Genomic DNA, 7,689 nt, shown 5'->3' with positions numbered 1-7,689 from the left:
GAGAGAGAGAGAGAGAGAGAGAGAGAGAGAGAGCTCCCTTTCACCAAACCTCCCTCACTTAATGCTTCTCTGGTGAAATAATAAGATACCTTCAGCGTTATAAATAGTAGCACAGATGTTGACAGAAAAATGCTCCCTTAATTACCATACAAACTGCTTTACTTGAGTGAACCGTTTAAAGCAACCTCCAAAGGAAGTTCACTCAAGCAATTCCTCAGATTACAGCTAATGAACAATATTTCCTCGCTCCTATTTAGTGCTCATTAAAATGTAAAAGCCTTTCATTTTCAACAGGCACACAATAAATAATTTCGCTCCCTTCTCTCTAGTCTGAACAGTAAGGAGAAAAAGAGGGAAGGGAAAGAGATGGGGAGGTGAGCGGAGGGGGGGGGGAAGAGCAGCGGCCAATTTGTTTGAATCCCCGGAAGTGCTGCCGCCGCATGGCTGTGAAATGGGATGTGTGTGATTTGAGCGCGGCAGACGGTTGTCATCACGAACAATTAGTCTGTCCATGTGGCCATTTCCAAGTCCAGCCCTTGTTATCGCAAGCTGGGGGTGAGATGGAGACAAGCAGGCAAAGCTTATTATACACAGGGTGAGAGTAAAATCACACAAATAGGCATCTGAATGAACCAATGAAAATACAGACATGAAAACAGTGCTTGAATTGCCAGGGGGGCCTAGCTGGGGTTGACCCCTTTAGTTACTGTTTTTAGACAGTTGCGAAGGGCCATAATATGGCTAAAATTGAGGGAAAGGGGTAGGGCATGTGGATTTGAAGCCTCCCCATACCTTGTACCCAAAAATTCTAGCACTGAATGGAAATGATCAATGAAAGCATGGCACTTGTATTTATCTCTGGGCAGCCCAATCCTAAGCTGTGCTGGTGAAGCCAGGGTGCATGACCAGCACTGCATCCAGTGCAGATCAGGAGCTGCTGGCAGTCTCCTCAGGGTAAAGGGATATATTTTCCCTTATTCCAGGTTGTCCCAGTCACCCCATGAGGCTCCTCAGATCTGTGCCATCTGCTGGTTCAAATCCAGCAAGCCCCGTGTACGGCCTGGGAGAGAGGTTTGGATGAAGTGTGCATTACTGCCACCAATCCCGCCCCCTCCTGGGCCTGATCCTTTCCTGATTCTGCCCTTCCGCCACCCAAACAGGCCTCCTCTCTGCCTCTAACACACCCTCCCGTCACCCTCTCCCTGTGCTGCCCAGGAAAAATATGCAATTATTTAATAGATACATAAGCTTATTTGCAGTACGACATGTGGGACACGAGATTGTGTCACAGACTTAATGGAAAAGGTGAGTTTGAAAAAGAGATTTGAGGAAATAAGAGAGGAGGCATTGACCAGGTGTTCTGGAGGGAGTTCCAGGAATACAGAGCAACCAGGGAGAAAAAGTTGAATCACGTTAGGGAGCAGAAACCCAGGAAAAGGGAGCAAGAGGAGTGCAGGTCATTGGCAGGAATGTAATGGTAATGAATGATACAAGAGCAGTAAGATAAAGTCAGGCAAAACCAAGGAGGAATATTGTTATAGGTAAAGGCAAGGATGTGGCACTGGACCCGGGAGCAGTCCAGTGCCACAGTGCAGAGGTGAGGAGATGATCAGGGTGATGAGAAAGGTGAATGTTGGACAGAGATGAGGGACGGGTGAATCCAGGGAAGACCAGCATGGAGAAGGTTTCAGGAGACAGTTGCAGGATGCCCAGGGAGTGAACAAGTTTTTGCTGAAAGAGCACAAAGGTGGTGTTTTTGTTATAGCAGGAGAAGTGACTTGATGTGGTGACCAACTGGCTCTTGGGAATAAAGGAGAGAGGGGAATCAAAGAGAAAACCAAGGCTTGCCTTCAGGGTCACTATCATTGGTAGAGATTGGGTTGCAGCACCAGGATAAAATGCTGGGCAGGGGCACAGAAGAGGCAAAGTTCATTTTTGGCTGGGGGGCGGTGGATTGCACACTTTGTCCCATATCTTAGATTTCTCTTAGAGAATAAAAGAATGCTATGTTTGGTGAATGCTCCATCCAAGACATATTTTCTCGGAGCTATTGCTTTTGATAAAGTTAAAAGTTTACATACACCCCCCTCAGTTCCCTCACTGCCAAACAGAACAGATTCACTGGAAAGCTGCTCTTGATTTCTATTGATCGATACTAATAAAGAAAAGCTTTCCAAGTATTTAAAAAGTGCCTTCCTCTCAAGTGACAAGGGGGGGGGGGCATGAGTGCCATTTATAGGAGGGGGCATTTCACATCTCTAGGGTTGTTTGTGGCTGGATAACCTCTCATGCCTCATATTGAGCAAGAGTATGTGATCGTAATCGTAGTTTATATATCTATGTTTGTCTTCCAGTATTTAATTTACATACTGATGTGCTGAAGAGGCTGCACATCCCTGTGTCATTGAATTGTCCTGTACATTGCTTCACAAATAGCCCATTCCTATCCCCTCCCCACTCCATAGCATACAGCTGTGCCAACAGACCATGCACTTCATTCCGTTGGGGAGGGGGGGCAACCAGGAGCTACGACCAAAGGTAAGTAAAAATACTTTTACTTACCTTTGGGTAGGCCTCCTTGGACCCATGCTAGCTATATAGCTATAGTAAGTCCAAGGAGAGGAAAGGGGTAGAATGGACTTGGAAAGAAGGGATAGCATCCTGCGCAAGTTACTGTCATCAGGATCCAACCCTCCCTGTCCCCCGCGTCAAACTCCCCCAAACCTTCCCCTCCCTGCCCATGATACTGCTGACTTACTGGGATTGGTACAGCTCAGGTTCTGTTGCAGTGGGAGCGTCGACCTGACAATGCTTTGGTTTGGTAGCTCTGAATGGCCGAGCAGTGATACAATGTTCACATCATCACTGGCCCTTTTATGACAGCATATTGTGAGGTACCTGCTGTCATAGAAAACCCATAGGACTGGATAGTATGTCCGTTTGTGTGTGCAGATCACAATGTGTGATGGCTGTTCAGCTCCTTCCTAGTTTATACAGGCAAATCCGATTAAGAAGCGAGCGTACTAGCTACATAGTATCACTTGGCTGTACTTGGCCATTAACTAAGGTCATTTGAAAATGGTCTCTTCAACACCCAGCTCTTTTGCCTTTTAATGCTTGTATTCTAAGTGAATAATTAGTTTGTGCTGAAGGTTTATTAGGTAATCTTTCTGTCAATCAAAATGCGGAGCGATTTCAGCAGTGGGCAGAGAACATCCAGTGATTTTATGGAGAGGAAAAATGACGTTATCATTGCATACAAAACGTAGAAACACAGAAAATTATGAGAAACTCAGAAAGAGTTGTTTTGCTTTTCTTTCTTTAGAATAAGAGAAAATTGTTTTGGGGTGGTTTTTAGCCATTTGATTTTAGCCATCTAACAAGTTTTTAGCCATCTGATTCTGAATTAAATTTTACTGGCACATTTGCTGATTCAAGTACAGAATCAGATGGGCTCTTTGGGGCATTTTACAGCCCAGTCTTATGAGCTCCGTAGTGCACTGCCTGGAGGCCAGTAGGAAGGCTGGAATCTTCCTGCCCGTATCACTGGAGCTCCAGCTTCAGCAGCTCCAGTTCATACAATCCAGCCATTCGTTTTTTGATATTTTTCTGTAAACCGCTTTGTGAACTTTTTGTTGAAAAGCAGTATATAAATACTGTTAATAATAATAATAATAATAATAATAATAATAATAATAATAATAATAATAATACAAGTGGTACCTCGATGAATTTCCTGCCAGGCTTGTAGCTTGCCAACAGAGTTGATCATGTGCATTTTTAAAATATGTGTGACATGGGGCATTAACATAAAAGGCTTTCTAACCTAGTGCTTTTCTACATGCAGGGAACATTTTTTTTTCTTTTTTTTAAACCTAAGGGATCATCAACTGTGCAATCTTTCATCTTCAAGTTGTTATGGACCAGTCAGAGGGAGGCTGTACCATGTGATTTTAATGCAAATTTATATTAGCAACCCAATCCTATCCCATGCTGGCATGCAGGGTGCAGGGTCGTCAGTGCAAGGGCCACTGTATCCTGTGCACCAACAGAGAATCAGGTCAGCAAGGGGAAGTAAGTAAAGAAAAAATTGGCTTACCTGAGCAGCTACTGCCTGGTCCCTTTTGAGCCTACTCAGATCTATACCAGCAGTTTTGCTGGCCTAGATCTATAACATTTTGGGGGGCATATCAGGCCTGGGATGAGGGTATAGGATTTGGTGGCTGCCACTGCTTCTGAGTTCTGACCCCATCCCACCCCTGATCCTCCCCTGTCCCAGCCCAGTTCGTGCCTACCATCAGCAAATCCACACCAGCTGCCAATCTGTGGGGTGCTGTTGGCAGTGCACGATCTTCTGGCCTCTACACCAGAGGCAGCTCTGTACAGACCAGTAGAGGTATGCCAGTGGACCTCAGGATCTGCCAGCATAGCACATGTGTAGGATTGGGCAGGAGGTCTGGTCTACAGGGTTGAGCCTCCATTTGCCTGAAAATAACATCCGAAGGTCGCCAGTTTGAGGCCACCGGCACCGTGAGACCTTCAAGCAGCTAACAAGCTGAGCCGCGCTATTCCATCTGCTCTGATTGTGGGAGGATGGAGGCCAGAATGTGCTACCAGATCAAGAAAGAAACATCTTGAATGTTGTGGTTTCTTGAAAGATAGAAACCTTCTTTAAATTGTAAAAATCCCTACGGGGATTTAAATTGCCTGCCTATGTAAACCACCTTGAATAAAGTCTAAGGAGAAATCTGAGGACCAAGAAAGGCAGTATAGAAATACCTTTATTATTATTATTATTATTATTATTATTATTATTATTATTATTATTATTATTATTATTATTATTATTATTATTAATGGGCCATATTCTTATTCTTATTGCTATTACTATTACTATTACTCGTTAGCCTGGGAAGGCAGCTCATCTGAGAGAAGGAAAACTCTGATCCCAAACCTCCACTGCCTTGTGGCTACATCCAGTTATGGAAAAGGTTTCAGAAGTCAACCTCGAGGCAAAATCCGGAGCAGTCCCTGAGGCAGTTCATGGCTGAACACAGTCACGTTCTGGCAACTCCTGCGACGCCACTAGAACCAACCATATTGGCTTCTGCCTTTCCATTGGACCATTTCAGTGATGTGGAGAGGGGGGATTTGCTGCGTGGGTAACAGTCTATCCTCCATATCTACTTTACCCAGGCTTCGCGCACTGGAGAGGACACTGTTCTAGAACCACTTATCAGAGCGCGATACCATAGTCTTCTGAGACTGAAGGATGCCAACAAGGATTATAAGTATCCTAAATTGTGCATCCACAGAGATATATGGGACAAAATAGAAAAGTTTAGGGAACAAGAAACACATGTCAGTTTGTAGCTTTGTTCACTAACCTTTCATCACATCCAAACAGAGAGAGAGAGAGAGAGAGAGAGAGAGAGAGAGAGAGAGAGAGAGAGTATTTCTCCATAAATACTGCCCCTCAATTCAGAGTCCTATACAGGAGTGTATTTTCTTCCCCTGTACCTTCAATACCTTCATTAATGGTAAAAATTCAACTAGGGAACATTTTGAGATCATTTCATCTCCTTACCAGGAAAAGTTTCTCCTGCTAAATTTCTATCTCTTTCTATCTCTTGTACCGTTGGTATCAAAACCACAAGACAAGCCAGCAATTTTAATGATTTACAATGAGAAAGCTAGTAAAGTTCTGTTTAGAGAAGCTTTGCAAAAAAGAAAAAAGAAGTGAGGTTCTAATGAGATGCATAGCCCTTCTAAGTCTGAGGCATTGAATGGGTACATTGAAACACATCAAATACTGAAGACTCAAGAGGGTGAGAAAAAAGGGAAAGAAAATATGGAGCTTTCTTATTCTTCATGTGGAAGAAGACAGTGCCTAAAAGAAGTGAATCAGTTGTTCTTTTTTGAGATGCCTTCAGAAGGATGTACCAAGTGTTTTGTTCCTGGATATGCAGTAGATGCTTCTACTCCTTGCATGCCCTTAGTAGATGGATGGTACGTATGGCAATCTAACTGCAACATCCTGCCTGAATATGAACAACAGATTTGTCAGTGTGTGACAGGCTGACAGCCCAGCTCCCAGCTGCTTGTCCACTGTTGTTAAATCAGTACCTTGTCTAAGTGTTCAGCAAAGAGGCAATCTGCTTCCTCCATTCGTACAGGCAGGTTGCCAGTTAAAAACAAGTAATGGCTTTAGGCTGCGGTGCCATAATGCATTGAAAAGATGCAATCTAAACCTTTGTGTGCTCCTTAGGCAACATACAGCAGCAGTGGAAGTTCAAACTTCTTTTTCAAAACAACAAAGACAAGTCAAAATGGGATCAATGAAAAGGAAACCACAAGAATTTAAAATCAGTGATTTAACTAATAGAAGAAAGAAATTACAGTTTGTTTGGAATCAGAAAACAGAGACCAGCACAATAGTTGCTAAGGATGCATTTTCATGGCTTTCTCAGCATGTACTACGAAAGATAGCTGTAGGCTGAAATATGACAGGCTTGGCCTTAGCCTGGGTCAAAATATAAAACACAAAGCAGACTGTGTGGGTACTTGAAATTTGGTCTGACACAATATAAATGACAGTCTTTCAAGAACCTTTTCAGAACTGACAAAAAATGTAATTTTCTTCTCTGATTTTTTTTGCATAAATGTTTGCTTGTTTGTTTAAAATGGCCCTCAGTGATGTCATATCTGATTGCTTGTGATTTATTTCTTGATGCCTCTGAACACATCATCGCATCAGCTGTAGCACTGCAATATCATCTTGTTCAATATGTTATCCTGATTGGCTGGGATCAGCTACGTGTCCAATTTAGGAAGTTAAAGAAACATTTGTAGGGGGGGAGGGGAGTGATATGGAAGGTTCTAAAGGAAACAATAGCATCAAAGGGGATTGAAAAAGGGTGACTATCTGCAGAAGGTGGGAGGGTTTCAACTGTAATTGCTTGTTCTGTTTCAAAATCAAAACTGGCACGTGCCTCTCTACTTTCATTTCTTTCTTTCCCCTCACCAGTGATTCTTGTTCTCACTTACATTTTTAAAATATGGGGGGGATGACCGCTGAATCTATGCACATGATGAGATGATGAGCACAAGATGAGTTGGAGAGTTCAAATGTGCAAACAAAAAATGAATGCAATATGTTAATAAAATTGGTTAGGGAAGCCCAGCTGTGGCAACAAACCATACATGGCTGAAACATGCAAATCAAAGGCAATCACAGAGTATCCTGTTAATAATATATATGTTTCAGAGTATTTGTACACATTTGTATAACAGATCCTATTGGCTCAGAGAAGTCATTACATGCTATTGACTCAATAACCATCCCTGACTCATCCCACTCTGCTATAGAATGTCATACTCACTGCCTTAGAAAATGTCTTGTGTTAGCTGAGTATTTGGTTAAGTAGGTCTGGCAATGCTTTTGGCATTGTATTTCCATCTTGGCTGAAAGCTTGAGCTGAAAATATTTATTTATTTATTTATTTACTACATTTATATCTCATCTTTCTCCCGGAGGGGACCCAAGGTGGCTACAACAATAAATAAAAGAATACCAAAAAAACATAAACACAATTAAAACAAGTTAAAAAAACTTCACAAAAAATAACTTAAAAGCAGCAATCAGACGTTAAAAAGAATAAAAGAGCAACCACAGCAATTTTATAAAAG

Source organism: Tiliqua scincoides, chromosome 1, assembly GCF_035046505.1.
Source record: "Tiliqua scincoides isolate rTilSci1 chromosome 1, rTilSci1.hap2, whole genome shotgun sequence".
NCBI lineage: Eukaryota > Metazoa > Chordata > Lepidosauria > Squamata > Scincidae > Tiliqua > Tiliqua scincoides.
Note: the sequence above shows the minus strand (reverse complement) of the source record.